Source organism: Lontra canadensis, unplaced genomic scaffold (assembly GCF_010015895.1).
Source record: "Lontra canadensis isolate GAN:19392208 unplaced genomic scaffold, GSC_riverotter_1.0 scaffold72, whole genome shotgun sequence".
Taxonomy (NCBI): domain Eukaryota; kingdom Metazoa; phylum Chordata; class Mammalia; order Carnivora; family Mustelidae; genus Lontra; species Lontra canadensis.
The window spans coordinates 8,256,017-8,274,489 of NW_022631066.1; the positions used below are offsets into that span (position 1 = coordinate 8,256,017).

The window sequence follows — 18,473 nt, forward strand, 5'->3', positions numbered from 1 at the left end:
GCAATTTAGTATCTGGAGTGCCACCAAACATTAATGCTGAACTGCTGTGTTTCAAAAATGGAAGAATGCACACAGACGGGACAATAGAATTATCTTACGAACACACCACTATTTCCCCGATAGGGAGAAATGCTAGAACTTTGCCAATAGCATAAAGGTTTCAAGAGGTTGATACGACCAAAGGGGCTCTTTGGGCAAACTTAGCACGTGAGCCTCAGTTTTCTCCCAGATAAAACAAAGGAGTTAAACAAGGTGACCTCCAAATTTCCTTCCAGGTACAAATTCCACGATTCTAGGCAAAAAAGGCAGTAATGGACCTCTAACCGACCTCTGCAGTGGCTCCCCATGAGCTCACCCTGTTTAGACATTAGATAAGTGGGGATGTTAAGGTATAGACAATCAGGCAGAACATTTCTATACAAGAAATGAGAACTCTATTGATACTGTTCTAATTCATTTTCTGAACCATTCTCGAACAAACTATATTGTATTTTATATATTTTACATATATATGCATGTATATTTATATATCCTTTATATATAAATTATATATACATTTACATATATCTGTATTTTTACATATTACACTTTAGAGTATTTACTATAAACTTCAGATTATTACTAACAGATGAATTAAATAAAAATACTTCACAACGCAGATTAAGACTTTCTTATATCACTCTCTATACTGCTTATGACTAAAATAGAGGCTAGTATAAAATAATCCCAGCTTATTAGCCCTCAAAAAAATGATGCCGAGTGTCTAAGCAACTGAAAACTCTTGGCTCTTTCCCAAAGAACAGCTACAATGATCCATTATGTATCTGGGCATATATGTGTACATTTTTTTATACACACACATATCCAGTATTCACACTGTCTAATTATCACAGTGCAAGTACAGAAACTATTCTGGAAATTGTTTTGTGCCAATGTTACAGCCAAGAATCATTTGATGTCTTAGTGGACAGTGAGATAAGGAAAAAAAAGTCAGTCATATGCTTGTTTTTTTTGTCAGTGTTTTCAGTAGGTGTGATATATATCCCACGGGTGGTTCAAACCAATTTTAGGTGATATATGGGCATTTAGAATGTCTTAAACACATATTTATTTTAATGTGTTTTAGAATAAATGTTGCAAGCCTCTGATTTTATGGATATTATTATTTAGAATAAACTGAAGTAAAAAAGTGGGTTAGTTTAAAGAAAAATATTAGAGAAGGTAGTACTTGGTCATAGCGAACATGCTTTATTTTATTTATTTTTTTAAGATTTAATTTATTTATTTGAGGAGAGAAAGCACGAGTGGTGTGGAAGGGCAGTGGGAGAGGAAGAAGCAAACTCCCCACTGAGCAGGGAGCCTAATGAGGGGCTCCATCCCAGGACCGGCTGAGCCACCCATGCGCCTTGCAAACATGCTTTAAAAATGATAGGAGAATGAATCAAATTTGACAAATCTGAGAAATATTAATGTGTGATGAATTATTTCATTCTGATGACTATTACGCTGAGTTTGTGAAAATTAAAAGGCATTTAGCATCTCTACAATATCTTGTAATACCTTTATTTTCTCTGACCTATTCAAGAGCTATCTCCTATTCTGGGGATAACATATTCCTAACTCATTAGAAATATAATCATGACTTCTAATTAGGCAGAGAAAGCTGTCATCCAATTTTAACTCTCAGACTTTTTGTTGGTCTGATAATTGTTGACATCATTTTAAATGATGTTGATTTAAAGATATTAAGTATGACAGACGGTGTTGGGGCACCTGGGTGGCTCAGTCGATTGGGCGTCTGCCCTTCAGCTCATGTCATGGTCCTGGGGCCTTGGGATCAAGCTCCACATTGGACTCCCTGCTCAGTGGAGAGCCTGCTTCTCCCTCTCCCTCCTGCTGCTCTCTCTCTCAATTAAATAAATAAAATCTTCAAAAAAATATGATATGTGGTATCAAGAATATAGATGAGACATAACGGTCAGACATGGTACAGTTATTGAGTAAACTTTCCAATTTTCATAGAATAAAACTCTGAAGTTGAATACATCATTATTTGTAAAGAAACAACATATAGACAAAGAAACTTTCCTTTTTGCTAATGCTATAAAAATCATCACATTATGTAAGAATAGTTAATGAAAATTTATTTTACTGAGGGATTCCTAACACAAAGATAAGAGTAAGTAAGTGAAAACGAGTTCACAAAAAACTACACCATCCCTACATAATGCACTGTGCAAATTCCATATAAAAAACCTTTTACAATTCTGATCTTGTCTATCAAAAAGCAAAGAAATTTAGAAATTAATCCTTTCGACTTCACCATAGCAAGATTAAGTAGTAGCAAAGGTTCAGGAAGTGTTCCTAATGCTGGAAACTGTCTATGTTCTTTTATCTATTTTAAATCTAACAATTAAATGAATAGAAATATTGTACATTTATTCAATAGATAATAAATAAACTATATAGAATCTTCACAAAGATCATTTTAAACCTGGGTCTCTTAACTTGAATATTTTGATCTTTCTACTGAAATACACTGATAAACAAAGAGTGAAAAAAGAATGCGTGGGAGGAATGGATTATGTCAAAAAAGGGGAAAGGGGGCCCTGCAGAGCAGGATGTAGGAAAACACCCCCCACCCCTTACCCTGGAACACCCACCAGATCAAATACGGCTGTAAGGTCAAAGCTCAGTAATGTCAGTGCTAAAACAGCAGATTCTTTACTTCTTATACCTTAAGCTAATCCAAAGTATTTATACAGGACAAAGAGAAACACCTTGAAGATGCACCTTGCTGAATGAGAATGGGGAGGGGGCAAGTTCAAAGCAACCCAGAAGCCAAAGGAAATCAATGTCAGGTCTTTGACTTACGCAGCAATGTGAGTGAGACTTGCGCCAGAGAGGCCCAGGACAGTCCCTAATCCTACCTGTGGAAGCTTCGGGAACTTGAACGGGCAATGGCAGTGACAGGAGGGAGACAGGGCTTTGGAGAAACAGACCTCGAAGCACACTCAGCAGAGATGTTTTCTTGCCTAGTGACAACCTGGAAAGATCCTTCCTGCAGTAGCAGAGGACTTTTTTTTTTTTTTTTTTTTAATAGAAAGTACTAGACAGAAGGCATTCACCGGGCGTGGTGCATTGATTGGAAGCCAGTGCCCTTTTCTTTGAATTCACGTGTGAAATGGACTTGTGCAACTGTAAATGGAAAGTGTCTGAAGTGAAAGACTCTACTTGAAGAAAATGCAGCTTGGGCAGCGATTCTGTCCTATTAGCTAATCTATTCTATTCTATTCTGTTAGCTATTCTATTCTGTGACTGGTAGAAAGGCAGACTCACGAAGTGACAGACATGCCATACACCAGGGAGTGGTTAAAAAAACATGTCAAATAATCTGGGTCAAAACTAGCAAAGATACCCTTGGACCCTGGATAAGGGTGCCAACAGTACTTTTCTATGGAGCAACTGGTAGTGAAAACCACACTCTACTTACACATGTAGTGTCTTACATATGCCCACATACCTCACTATCCAAATGTAATTTCTCCCTGAAAACACAATAGGTACCAAATTTTGCATTGCAGGAGGTTATATATTACATTTATTTATTTTTTAAAATTATTTCATTTCAACTTTTTAATGTGGGCATTTTCAAAAGCTTGCCTATGTGGGGAGAATAGTGTAAGGAACCTGTAGGTATCTAGCACCCAGCTTCAACGATAGATTCCAATAAAAACAGTTTTTAAGGGGAAAATGAATGTTTCACAGCTCATTCAAAAACACCAACCAGTTATTCCAAATATTACTAAAATACTCTTATAAACCCATACAATAACAATCTTCTAAGGATTTCTGGCAATTAATGAGCTGCAAAAGACATTCTTTTTTGGAATTAAAAAAAAAGTTATTATTCTATTCTGAAGGCAGACGGTAAAGCTTTCCAGAAACAACTATAGTACCCATGGTAGATGGAGAGAGGGGACAGTCAAACTGAGGTATTGGAGGCTTTCAGAGTCCCAATACTTTTTCAAATGTAAGAGCTTTTCTAGCTTCTTATGTTCATCACCTCTCTTAGACATTTTCAGTTGATGACATGAAGGCAACACAAGATGTTGACCTCTAAGGGGGATATCTGAACTATAGGATCACAGTGTCCTCCACATCCTGTTGCCCTTTTTGATGACACAAGTATGTGGACTAATATTCGCAAGTTTGGATTCAAAGAGGAAATTCTGAGGAAAAAAATATTGGCGAGTTGTAAGAAATATTTGGATGGTGGGAGTTCAGATGGTAAGGTATACTTAACTATGTACATTTTATGGTTAACCACTTAATAAAGTACATAGGATTCAGGTAATCATGTTGCTACAATTTCTATCTAATTACTTCACTGTTTTAAGTCACAAGCATAAAACCCTCCTCCAAGTAATGCTAAGAAGTTCCCAAGCTGAGTAGACCCTCCAAAGTAGTCATCACTTGGTTGTTCACATTTGATAATCAATGAAAGTAACTCCAAAAATGGTAGTTTCCACAGACCATTATTATTACAGTTGAGTAGTATGGACTGAATTGTGTTCCCCCTACCTTATAAATTGGAGTCTTAACCTCCAGTACCTCAGCATGTAACTGGATACGGACATATGGCCTCTAAAGAGGTAATTTCATTAAAATGGGGTTTGGGCAGTGAGTCCTAATTCAATATGACTATTTTATGTAGTTATAAGCAGAGATTAGGACACAGACAACATAGAGGGAAGACCATGGAAGGACACACAGAGGAGGTAGCCACTGGCAAGCCAAGAGAGGCCTCATAAGAGACCAAATCTACCAACACTATGACCCTGGTCTTTCAGCTTCCAGAACTGTTAGAAAATAAATGCCTGTTGTCTAAGTCACCCCGCTGGTGATATAGTGTTATGGCTGTCCTAGCAAACCAATACCATCAGTGATGGAGGTCATCTAAGCCAAGCTACGGAGGTGGCCTTTAATTACACGTGGAGGATCTAGGTCTACAGAGTGGGTAGAAACTTTGTTGAAAGGGCTGGGGACACCTGGATGGCTCAGTGGGTTAAGCCTCTACCTTCGGCTCAGGTCATGATCTCAGGGTCCTGGGATCCAGCCCTGCATAGGGCTCTCTGCTCAGCGGGGAGCCTGCTTTCCTCTCTCCCTCTGCCTGCCTCTCTGCTTATTTGTGACCCCTGTCTGACAAACAAAAATAAATAAAATCTTAAAAAAAAAAAAAAAAACAAAACAAAGAAAGAAAGGGATGGCCAGGCCCGTATGATTCAGTCTGATGCTTCATGACAAATTTTGATGCCAGTCAGGTGTATGGACGCAGAGTTATCTATTTCAGCTATTTGCCAGGGTATCATAGGTGGCTTGCAGAAGATTTAAGCAGGTATAACACACGGATGATGGAGCAGGTGTACCCTGTGACATACCCCTGAACTGGGGGCTGGGCTTTACATTTCCTCCAAACCTTAGAGAGCAAGACTAATAACATTGCACTTTTCAGATACATAACGAATATAATAGACAAGACATGTAGAAATGTGACAGTATAAACACAATAACTTGAGGAGTTTATGAAAATATTCTAACTATTTCAAAAATCAGGGGATACCTGGGTGGCTCAGTCAGTTAAGCGTCTGACTTTTGATTTTGGCTCCGGTCGTGATCTCAGGGTTGTGAGCTTGAGTCCTGCATCTGGCCCCACACCAGGCGTGGAGCTTGCTTAAGATTCTCTCTCTCTGGGGTGCCTGGGTGGCTCAGTGGGTTAAGCCTCTGCCTTTGGCTCAGGTCATGATCCCAGGGTCCAGGGATCGAGCCCTGCATCAGGCTCTCTGCTCAGCGGGGAGCCTGCTTCCTCCTCCCTCTCTGCCTACTTGTGATCTCTGTCAAATAAATAAATAAAATCTTAAAAAAAAAAAAAAAACACTAAAAAAAATTCTTTCTCTCCATTTTTTTCTGCCCCTCCCCCAAGCTCTCTTTCCTCTTTCCAAAAAAAAAAAAAAAAAATCCCCAAATCAGTATATATACAATTTTGAAAATAGTAAGCAATATCAAGAAATCATTGTCACTACACAGTAATACTAAGGAGTTTTTGGTTGCAGTGGATTTGGAATTACACAAGGAGCATTAAATTGACAACAATATTTACCAATATCCTCTTCTAAGTGCTTTTCAAACACTAAATAATTACCCAATTAAGCCACTGCAAGATAAGCTGTTATTACTCTGGATTTAGTGAAAAGGACTAATAATTACTATTTTAACAGTTTCTGTGAAGAAAGCCTCAATGTTTACTGAACACAACTGTGAGAACACCCCATCCGTTTAGCAAGTAGGGAACAGAAAAAAACACAAAAAGTTGATTAGTTAAGTGAATTCAGGGAAAGACAGAGTTGATTAAGAACTAAGAGCCACGACCTGTGAAAACAGAGAACTTAATATGCAAAGCGGTGACCAAAATTGGCAGAAGGCTATTTATGAATCCTGCCAATATTCAATGTTGCAGACTGACAATGGAGAATCTGTGGTCATGCCCTCAGCGACATAATTCATCATGCTAGTGCTTGGGGCGGTCATGTCCAAGCAATTTATCATCATCATATCACTCGTCTGAGTAAGAGAGGGGGAGAACTTTGATTGTTAACCTCTAGGGAGAATGGATTTATAGCCAACATCCCTAAGAATACAGCATAGCTCTGCCCGAAGCAAAATGTTCCCTGCTGCGCTTCTGTTTGACTCAGAGTAGAAGTGTGAACACATTGCCTCCAGGACACTGAGAGCAAAACCGAAGTCTGATGCCCTTAGCTCAAAAATAAGATAGCCAGGAAACCATATTTAAAATCCTTGAAGCTGCGTAAAAAAAAAAGGCTTATGGATGATGCATTTCAAATGTCCTTTGGTGACAAGATCATTTCTGAGATGCATCCGTGGATAATCATATTTGGGAAGAATCATCTCTTTTATTTTTTTTCAAGATTTTATTTATTTATTTGAGAGAGAGAGGACAAAGGAGAGCATATAAGCAGGGGGAGGGGCAGGAGGAGAGGGAGAAGCAGGCTCCCCGCTGAGCAGGGAGGCCGATGTGGGGCTCAATCCCAGGACCCCGGGATCATGACCTGAGCCAAAGGCAGATGCTTACCTGACCGAGCTGCCCAGGTGTCCCCACATTGAGCCTTTCTGTATTTTACATTTTAACAACGGCTACCCTTACAGGGTGTAATGAAACACCTAACTACCATTTTGCCCCTGTGATTAAAATCATGAAGCTGATTATTGTGGAAACAAGTAGGCCTGTCTCCCTAACAGTAAGGGCAGCGTTAGGCACAACAGCGAGCCTTCTACAGCACCTTCCCTCCCAGTCTTCCAAGGTGTCTGTTAGACTGGAAATCAGTAATCCCTGGATGCATGCGGCTCAGCTCTTTCCCGAGTCCATTAGTCAGGATAGGCTAATTTCTGCTGTGGTAACAAACAAATCCCCAAATCTTGGGGCCTAAACATAAGAAAAGCTTGTATCTAGCTCTCGCTACATGTCTAACACAGGTCGACAGGGGGCACTGCTCTGTGTCCTCCTGTCCCGTCCAAGCTGACCAAGCAGCCACTATCTAAAAAATTGGTGGTCACTGTGGCAGAGGGAAAGAGAATGTGACAGACCTCTCACTGGCTCTTAAAGCATCTACCTGGAAGTGACACGTCACTCCACTTACATCTCATTGGCCAAAGCAAGGCACATGGCCATACCCCGCTGGAAGGGGACAGAGAGACTCCCACACAAAGCATGTGGACTCAGGCAGATATTTCTCACTGTTTCATGAATAGGCACTCAGAGCCGGTTTAGGCCAGGTGGCCAGGTGGCCAGGTGGGAGCAGGTATTTTATTTTTCTCCTTCTTCCTTTTTTTTTTTTTTAAGTGAGGGAGGATGTCTATGAATGAGAACCTTTTTTTAAAAAAGGGAAGTCTTTTTAGAAAAACTTGGGACTACTGAAAATGCACCCTAAAGAACATCTGGTGTGTAAAAAATATATTCAACCATCTTAGGTCCTCCTGTTAACAGTAAAGTTCATAGGGCTACTGAGCAGAACTTAATCAGGAATTAATTTTCCCATTGTTACTGGATGGCTCACTGGGCTATTTAAGACATGTGAGGAGAAAGAATCCTCATATGGTAAACGCTGTAAAGCATATGGAAGGAAGGATGGGCATTTTCCAAGGTCAGTAGTTCTTCCTATGTTATTCAGTTCATTATTTTGTCTTCAGATTTAATTCTGAAAGTAACCCCTAAAATCCTTACATGGGGCTCTCTACCAACTATAATCCCACACGGAGAGGGCACTGAGGATACAGACATAGATTTCTCAAGACTCTGAATGTTCTAACCTATATATGTGTTCTCCTTTTCTCTGCTTTTATCTGGGTCAAAATTTAACTACTCACACTGCAAACTATATTAAATTGCATTTTTTCAGAAATTCTTTTCACTTCAGCCATATTCAAGCTATCTTCTGCCCCTACATGGGAAAGGGGAAAGTTGTCCAGTGAAACCTGTCCTTCAGTGTAGTCACCCCAAAACACACACTGTGCTGGTTCTCTTCCCACCTCACTCGCCATCCTCCTTTGCTGGCTCCTCCTCCAATGATCTCTAAGTACTGGGGTCCTGGGTACTGGGTCCAGGTTCCTCCTCCCTTCTCTACCTATATTCTCTCCCCGGGTCCTGTTAAACACTTCCAACAGCTTCATATATCACGATTAATGACTCCCCAATAATTATCTATAGCCTAGATCTCTCCCGTCAGCTGCGGTATAATATACCCACCAGCCTATAGGACATTTCCCCTTGGACATCACATAGACCTTGTGGTAAGGCAGATGGTACAATGGCACCCAACAACATCATCCTTCCTGGTATTCACACTCCTGTGTTGCTCCCCAACACACACACACTCACACACACACACACACACACACACACACTGCACCAGAGCTGGTCTGTGTAATCAACAGCAAACAACAGAAGTAACAGCATGCTACTTCTGAGATCAGGTTTTTTGTTTTTGTTTTTGTTTTTTAAAGACTGACTTCTATCTTGGGTTCTCCTTCCCTCTTGGAACATTTGCCCTGGGGGAAGCCACATCATGAATAGCCCTATGGAGAGGTCCATATGGTAAGGAACTAGCCTCCAGCCAACAGCCACCCGAAATCTGTCAACAGCCGGGTGAAGAAGGTAAGAAGCAGAACTTATGGCTCCAGTCAATCCTTGAGATGACCACAGCCCCGGCTGATGGACTGACTCTACCATTACGAGAGACTCCGAGCCAGAACAAACCCAACTATCCAATACCCAAATTTCAGACCCACAGAAACTGATAACAAAGGGCTGTTGTTTTAATCAGCTAAATTTTAGGGCGTTTTTAAAAATATAGTAATAGGCAACTAATCTACACATCACAGAGTTAGTTTTGCTATTTTATGCCCCAAATCTATATTACAGATATTTTAGTAACTTTTATAATAAGACAACCTCTAGCCTCCACAAATGAAAAACATAATTTCATAAAGCAGCACGCTGTGAATTTTGTGTTCGAATTATCCTTTTTAAAATTAAGTTGCTCTCTTGCTATCAAGTGCAAGTTGTCTGATCTCTCTTTGCAGTGCGCACGGAGATTTCTTTTTAAAAGGGTTGAGTTATTTCTGGAATCACATTAGGTCTTTAGGATAACTGCTGTACACCCCTGCTGTCTATGCAAAGTAAAACTTAACGGGCTAAGTCGGTGTCATAAGTCTTGGGGCTCTTTTCTCCCTGACGTTCATTCTATTTGACAATGAAAGCGATGATCCTTTAGGAGAGGAGTAAATGTTTGTCAGTTTCCTCCGCCGTGGCGGTGATTTAAGGACGAATGGACACGTTTTTATACAAGGCAGAAGCTCTCTGTAAATGTGTCCCCCTCGGAGATGTCACTGCACCTGAGGCGTCTTCGCAAATATCATAACACTGCGGCTGTAAATACCAAGCTCTTATCCAAAAGGCAGGCGCACTTAAGTGTGTTTCGAGTACCTTTAGGATAGAAGAACCAGGAGACGGTAAAACAAAGGGCAAGGGCAAGGCCCAAGGCTTAGAGGTGTGACTTCAAAGCTCATTAAAGGAGAACGGATATGGGAGAGAAGGCCCCGGCCCAGCGCAGCTGCCAGACGACAACTCCGAAGCATTTCTGTCGAGCAACGCTGAGCTCGCGCCACGCGGGGCCCTCGGGCCTTGCCCCGCGCCGCACTCTCGGCCTCAGGTTTCAAGCCAGGCTTCGCTGGACTTTCAGACTCTGGGGCTACCAGCTGCTTCTAAGCCCAGGCCAGCCTCCTGGGCTTCGCGCAGCCTCTCGATCCCCGTCTTTGCAGCTTCCCCGGCGCATCTGGGGAAACGCAGCAGCTTGCCAAAGCGCGGGCTGCTTTAAACCTCCCTTCCCCAGCGGGACCTCCGCGGGGGCTCCCCGCAGGGATTAACGCGAAAGGCTCGGCCGCAAGGCCGGCCGCGGCCGCAGCGGCTCCCCGCGGACCTCACCCTTCCTACCCTGCCCACAGCTGCCGCGCCCGCTCCGGCTCCCGCGCACCTTCCCTCCGCTCGCTGCGCTCCGCCTTCTCCCCCGGGACCCTCAGCAGGGCGAGCTTGCGGGGACTTCAATGTCTCCCCCACTCCGGCTCCCACTCCACCCTCGGGCCTCGTCTATTCCCCGCCCCGGGGTCGCTGGGCCGAGTTTTGCAGGATCCGGTCACGCCCTGCGGCCCCAGCTACGCCCCATCTGGCCCTAGGCCACGCCCAGCGGGGGGGCTAGGATGTGTGCCAGGGCCCGCCCAGCCCGCCTCCAGGCCAAGTCCGCGATCCGTCCGGCGGGTGGCCTGCCCTAACTTTGGAACGGCTAAAGAGCTCGAAGCCGCAGGATCCTTTCAGCGGCTGGTTGGGAGCCCACTTTCTCTGCTTAAGAGTCTATTGTAGGTACCCCCCAAATGTCCTAGCACGAAAAGGATTAGGAGTTAGATCCCACAAGGGGAAAAAAAGCGGCTGCATTTTCCTTAAAAGTCCTTGAGAGTCCCAGGTCTTATAGAAAAGACTGCTTTGGCAGAGATTTCGGCTTCCTCCAAGGATTGCTAATCAGAGGGACGCATTGGCAATTTGGTATCTCAAACAGGATTTGGATCATCGTTTGAATACAAAGCAACTTTGGGTTTATTTCTCCACTGTTTCATGTCCCTGGCCCTGAGGTCTCTCATCTTTGCAGAGTTTTTACCGAATAGTAGCACGTGAACTGACCTTAATACCTCCTATGGCAGCTGGCTTAGTGAAAGTGAGAGCATTTGTACCCCCAAAAGAGCGCTAGGAACAGTTGTCGTGACACAGAGTAATTCCTTTAAGTATTACACTGTATTCAATTCATTTGATCCTGAATTCTGGGAAAAAGCGGATGAGGACTAAAATGGGAAGCATCTCCAATTGTCATGTGAAAGGAAGGTAAACATCTAATAATGATAATGATAATAATTAATAATAATAGTCTTGGATAGTGTTTCCTGAAGCCAATTCTGCTACTCTAGGCGATGCGTATATGTTATCTTGCTTAATTTTTAGAGTGACCTACATGTGGTAGGATCATTTTCTCCTCCAGTTACAGATTGGAAAACAGATCCCAAGAGAGAAGTCCCTTGTGCCCGTCCAGGGTTAGAACCTACTTTGGTCGATGTCCGTACACCACACCTTCTTAGATGAGAGCAGGGCAGTTTCATAGGAGGCTAGTTAATCGATTTATTTAAGTCAGAAAAAGAAGACAAAAGGAGATGAAGTTGTGTGTGTGTGTTCATTTTTTAAGGAAGGTAAAACTAAGAAGCTTGTTGGTAAAGGTGAGGCAGGGAGACAGAACTGAAGGAGAACAGTGGTCCTTAAGGTGGCGGCTGCTCAAATCCTAGGAACAGTGAATGGGATAAAAATAGGGCCCAAGAGTGGGAGGCACAAGAGTAAATGGAGAGCTTAAGAACTCTGGAGGGATGAGCCGCCTGGGTGGCTCAGTGGGTTGAGCCGCTGCCTTCAGCTCAGGTCATGATCTCAGGGTCCTGGCATCGAGCCCCGTCTTGGGCTCTCTGCTCAGCAGGGAGCCTGCTTCCCTCTCTCTCTCTCTCTCTCTCTCTCTCTGCCTGCATCTCTGCCTACTTGTGATCTCTCTCTGTCAAATAAATTAAAATCTTAAAAAAAAAAAAAAGAACTCTGGTGGGATAAGTATTGAGAGAACTGGATATCACTAGGAATGAATGACTGGGGCTCATACTGAGATTATATAATGCATAGGTGGATCGACTGAAGCTTCTAGAGTGATTTCAGTGCTGGCTAACACTTTGTTCATGCTGCAACTATGAAGCCTTATAAACGTGTACCTGACCATGGCTGTTGAGGAAAGACCTAAAAGTCCGTTATTTATAATGCTATGCATCTTGCTAGTCCGTACTGCCAGATGTGAAATTATACGCAAGATCCATGTTTAAAAATGACGTCAGTTTTTCTTTATGGAAGCTACTGCTTCCACTGCTCCTGTTGCATCCATCGGTGCACGATCTGTGATAGATTTCACAGGCAGGCTCTTCCTTTCGTTGGCTTTACTTCTTAAAACATAGCGTTAAAGGGAAACTAGTCTAGATTTTATTTCTCTTTGAAAGAAACACCTTCAGAGAAACTTCAGATTAATACTATAGGTGTCTATCGTGAACACATGTGCTCAAAGGGAGAGAAATCCGTGCAAATCCAGTGTGCCATGGTGAAAAATGTTGGTGGCATATAGTATTGGTGGCAGGGAGTATATACTGTGTGATTCCATTTCCCATCATAAGTGATTTAAGCACTATTGTTGATTAAGCACCAAATGCTCTCCTATGGAAAAAAGTAATTAAAATAAGCATTCTCCACTGCTAGCCCCCAATACCAGCTAGCCCTGGGGATACACAGACAAGAATGGATAAAAGGGGTCTCTTAGGATATTCTGCCATCAAAAATGATAATCTGGTATCAAACCTCTCGCCCAACTTCATTTTTCAGTCTTTCGTCCTGGAAAAGCCGAACTTGGAGATATTTTTTGAAACCTTGAATATCAATGTACTGCCATACGCCTATGATGAAATAGCCAAGTTAGAAATCATATTATTAAGGAACCAAAGGTTTCCAAATCAATCTCTCAGAGAAGGGTTTAGTTCAAATGTGCTCTCATTTCCGCGGTACCCGCTTTTCATTTTTATAGTATCTTTGAATTTTGACAGTACTTGTACTCAGAAACCCGAAATTGGCAGAGAGAATGAAATCAAAACCAAACATCCAAAACCCCTCGCTGTTTGGATGAAACTTCTGGAAAGCACTCAGGTCTTCATTACTCTAGTTAGTTGTTTTAAGTATTTACACAAAAATAGTCTATGGGAAAGAAAAAATCCGAAGAGGTCAAAATATGAAGTAATCCAGATAATTATCAGACAAGCCTCAGATACAGAGCACAGCTGACAATATCAGTTCGTAAATTGTGTGGCTGTCAGATTTTAATTGTTAATTGGAAGTTAAAACTGACAACGCTGCAGAGATATTCTCGGTTTAATTTTTAGTTGTAGTATGATAAACTAGTCCCATCATTTCCAGAAGATCTATTAGAGACCAGTGTCACAAGAGGGCCAGCACGGAGGTTTCAACACACGTTTTCTGATCAAATTCCTCTTTTTTATACCTCCCAGAGAATACAACTAATTACTCAGTATATTTTATTATTTCACCTAGAGGCAAAAGAAAAATGAAATTAAAACTTTTCTAGTTCTTACCCAGCTAAATTGAAAACACATAATCTCCCAATTCAGGAAACTTTTTAATGGGGACTGTACCTTTACAAATGAGTCATTTACAACTTTTTGTTGAAGCCAATTACAAGTTTGTCTCCGGCGTTATTAAGACTCTAACGGCCACTGTGGAAAACAGAGCAGTTCCTCAAAAACTTAAACAGAGAATTACCAAAGGATCCAGCAACTCCCCTTTCGGGTATTTAGCCAAAGAAGGTGAAAGCGGGACTTGAAGAGATATTTGTACACCAGGGTTCCTAACAGCATTATTCACAATAGTTAAAAGGTGGCAACAATCCAAGGGCCCATTGATGGATGAATGGGTAAACAAAATGTAGTAGACACATACAATGGAGTGTTATTTAGCCTTAAAAGGAGCGTTGATAATGCCACAACACCGAAGAACTTTGAAGGCATTATTTTAAGTGAAATAAGCCAGATGCAAAAGGACAAATGCTGTAGGATTTCACTTATATAAGGTGCCTAAAAATGGTTGAATTCTTTTTTTTTTAAATATTTTATTTACTTATTTGAGAGAGAAACAGTGAGAGCATGAGCAAGGAGACGGTCAGAGGGAGAAGCAGACTCCCCATGGAGCTGGGAACCTAATGTGGGACTCGATCCGGGGACTCCAGGATCATCACCCGAGCTGAAGGCAGTTGCTTAACCAACAGAGCCACCCAGGTACCCCAAATGGTTGAATTCTTAAAGACACAATGTAGAATGGTGGTTCCCAGAGGCTGGGGGGGAGGAAGGGGATTGAGGATTTAAGTGTTTAATGGTTCCAGAGTTTCAATGTGTGAGGAGGGCTGTGGAGACATTTGGCCAGCAGTGTGAGCGTACTGAATGTGGTTGAACTCTACACTTAAAAAGAGTTACCATGTTAAACTTTATTTTATGACACTTTTACCATAATAAAAAAAAATTGCCCTTAGACAGCTGCTTGTAAATAACTTGTAAAAAGTTGACGTGAATTTAGAACACCTGTTACTCTCACTAGATTGGCTTGTATACAAAAGGTCATAATTTTCAATTATATCATTATTAATTAAAAAAAAAACTTTTAAATTGAATTCCCTATTACTTTTTCTTGCCTAGCAGTTTCTTTCAGTATTTGTGACAGAGACTCGATTTTATTTGTTGGCTAGGTGCTCACAAAAGCCATTTCCTCCTTCTCCTGGGCATGTAACTCTGCTACTTCCCAGCATCCCTTACGGTCAGGTATAGTACCAGCCAATGGGATATAGTAGAAGTGACACCCAGAAGGGCCCATCCGAAAAACTCCTAGCCCCCCAGCATCCTCCACTCTTTCCATTCATGGGTAGGACAGAGAGAATGCCTAAAACCTGGAAAATAGAGCCCTAGGAGAGAAGCCAGCTGTGTCTGAAGGGCCACGGGGAGCAGAACGCCCGACTACCAACCCTAACTGTGAGAAAATGGGAGTGAAAAATTTACTCTTACTGTCTTAAGCCACTGAGATGTGGGGATCATTTATTATGGCAGATGGTCGGCCTTGATGAATATGGAATTTGTCCTGGTAAGAGAACCAGGTGTTTCCCTATGCTACTTGAAAACCACCAACCTTTAGCCAGCTAATATTAATAACTAATATTAAATGGCTTCCCAAATCCTTGAGAGAATTATTTAAGTGTTAGAGGCATCTGTTAGCACACAATAATGTGATCATTGATCGCTAATAATTACAGTGTTGAGAGCTAAGTGAAACAGAATGAAATTAAACCCCCAAAATCAGCGGGGAAGTTATTCATTAACTGTAGGCCCAGGCATATATGTCTGCAAAGAACACCAAATAGATGTTGTCTCTGTATTGAAAAAGCAGTTGGACTTGAAACAAACATTTAAGTGATGGCTTGAATTTATAATTCAAATAATTGAACCGTTTTCTCTTTAAGTAATATGGATAATTTCCTTGTCATTTCCAGGTATGTTTTTGATTGTGTGTGTGTGTGTGTGTGTGTGTGTGTGTGTGTGTAATCCCCCCCCCACCATGGAATTAGTTTAAATTGCTCTTCAGAGACCTGGTTGAAATAATGGTTTGAAGTATTTTCTACTATGTGAGGAACACAACCTTTGCAACTTTAGCTCTTCAAGATTTCTTCTGCGTGAGTAGTTGGCTAGATTGTGTCACTTAGTAAACATTAAGAGGAGTAACCGTATACTGGGATATGTAAAATTATGGGAGGGGATGTAAAAACCAAGCTGCATTTAAAATAATCGAAGAGAAGAGGTTGCTTCAAGCTTCCATGGGGTAAAGATCAGGGACAAATCTCCTGACAGAGAGCGCCAGAGGCAGCTACATCCTCAGCAAACACAGGGAAGCGGGCAGCGCTGACGCGTACCTTCAGACATAGCTCCAGAGTCTGAGAGACCTTAGTTCCTGGCTCCTTGACTACTAGGCTGTGGGACCTCTTGATTTCCCTGAGTCATGGGAAGTGAAAATATCATGACCTGTGAAATGAAAATACTGTGACCTGTCCCTGGCAGCTTGCTGGCTGTCCTGAAAATCTTTCTTTGCTTTCACACTCATAATTCACCAGGACTCATGGACGCCCAGTTCAAGACACACTTGGCAGCCTCTCTGGCAGCTAAGCAGGGTCACGTGACTTAGATTTGCTACACATGCCATCCCGCTGGGAGGTGATGGGAATGGAAGGGGCTCTCTTGGGACCAGAGGTGGACTTCGTATGTTGAGGATGGCAGAAAACCTTCCTGGGGTTTGTGTGAAGGTTAAGTGTGAGGGCTCCACGTGTGTCTTACCTGGATCCTTCAGATTGGTGCGGTGGGGGGACTGCGCCAGGCAGGAGGCACCATAAGGTTTAAAGAGAGAAGTCAGATAGAGCAATAGAATAAAGTAAACAGCCTGAGAAGAGAAGGTAGGCCTCCAGTGCAGAACTCTAAGAAATCACCCCTGCGGAGAGCCCGGGGTCCAGAAGGTCAAGAGAAGGGAGCTGATACCCAGGCTGGGAGCAAGAAAATCAAATATCAGAGCTGTGGGGGAGGAGCCTGGGAGAGAGGATTTAGGGATATTGGTCAGTGTGGTGGGCTGGCAGGAATGCTAATAATAATAACAACTAATAACATTTTTTACATTTATAGCAGGCTGTGTGTCAGTCTCGATTCTAGTAGCCCTTTGTCAACATTTTTACGATTTTGTATTTACGTAATCCCCCATTTTACAGATGTGAAGACTGAGGCTCAGAGATGAGCATTCCTTTTGCTCAAGGTTTCGTAGATGATAAAGGGCTGACCTGAGATGTAAATCTAGGACTGGCTGATTCCAAAACCAAAATGCTAAGAAATGATGACCCAGTAATCCAAGTTAAGTGTGTAGCACAGGACTTAGCAAAGGGATCAGAAAACATTAGCTGTGGAACGCCTGGATGGCTCAGTCGGTTAAGCGTCTGCCTTGGGCTCAGGACATGCTCTCAGGGTCCTGGAATTGAGTCCTGCATCGGGCTCCCTGCTCAGTGGGAAGTCTGCTTCTCCCTCTGCCTGCCTCTCCCTCTGCTTGTGCTGTCTCTCTCTGACAAATAAATAAATAAATAAAATCTTAAAAAACAAAACAAAACAAAAAACATTAGCAGTTACGGTCTAGACAAAAGAATGAGTATCTGGCACACATCAGCAGGAGCAAGCCTCAGTGAGGTCAGTCTCCCTATAAACTCTGTGTGTGTGTGTGTGTGTGTGCGCGCGCACGCACGTGTAGCAGAGGTGGGACGACATAGGAGATGGTCCGCTCCTGATTCACACTGAAAAATAAAGAAATGAGAAGTCAGGGAGCAAAATAATTCCCGATTCCATGCTCTCTTCTCTTTCTTTAATTGTGTAAAGAAGGAACCAGATGTTTGAGAACAGGGAAGCTGGAGAGGCAGGCTAACACTTTCCTGGATTGTCCCAGAATCAGATTTTTAGAGTCCGAAGAAGATCTTAAAAACAATCCAGTATCCTACTCTCTTCTCTCAGAAGGAGGCAAAGGACATTTGCTGAGATTTTTAAAAATCACCAACTGCTGAGAAATAAGTGAACTCAAAAGGGCTTTGAACTCAAAGATTCTGAGGTCCTAGAGAAAGGTTTTAACTTTAGAGAAACAGTGAGTGAGTCAGAAAGCACTCCATAATCATGGCATATGTGTGAGATTAAGGTCAGAATTTGTGTTAATAGTAACAGATGTAATAGGAAAGCATTTATATTAGACTTTGGCATTCTTTTTCTTAAATTTCCTTAAAATAGAGCACTTTATTATTCTGATGTTTTCATGGTAATAGTAGGTGAGGATGATGTGGTCATTTATTTATTTATTTTTAAGATTTTTTTTATTTACTTATTTGTCAGAGAGAGAAAGAGAAAGTGAGCGCAAGCAGGAGAGCAGCAGGCAGAGAAGGCAGAGCAGGCAGAGGGAGAGGGAGAAGCAAGCTCCCCGCCGAGCAGAAAGCCTGATGTGGAACTCGATCCCAGAACCTTGGGATCATGACCTGAGCCAAAGGCAGTCACTTAACCGACTGAGCCACTCAGGCGTCCCTGATGTGGTCATTTTAATACAGAACTATCTCTTTTAATGTAGGGTTCATGAATTTGTGGAAGCTTTAACAGATAGTCCTACTAGA

The 18,473-nt window shown here is 42.1% G+C and overlaps 1 protein-coding gene across 1 annotated transcript in view; it reads right to left on the reverse strand.

Moving 5' to 3' along the window:
• Window positions 1-10,744, reverse strand: part of PTER (phosphotriesterase related) — a 66,929-nt gene extending 56,185 nt beyond the window's left edge. The window contains exon 1 of the mRNA XM_032880908.1: window positions 10,608-10,744. The gene's annotated coding sequence lies outside the window, so the exon portion shown is untranslated. The remainder of the gene's footprint in view (window positions 1-10,607) is intronic.
• Between the last annotated feature and the right edge of the window lie 7,729 nt (window positions 10,745-18,473).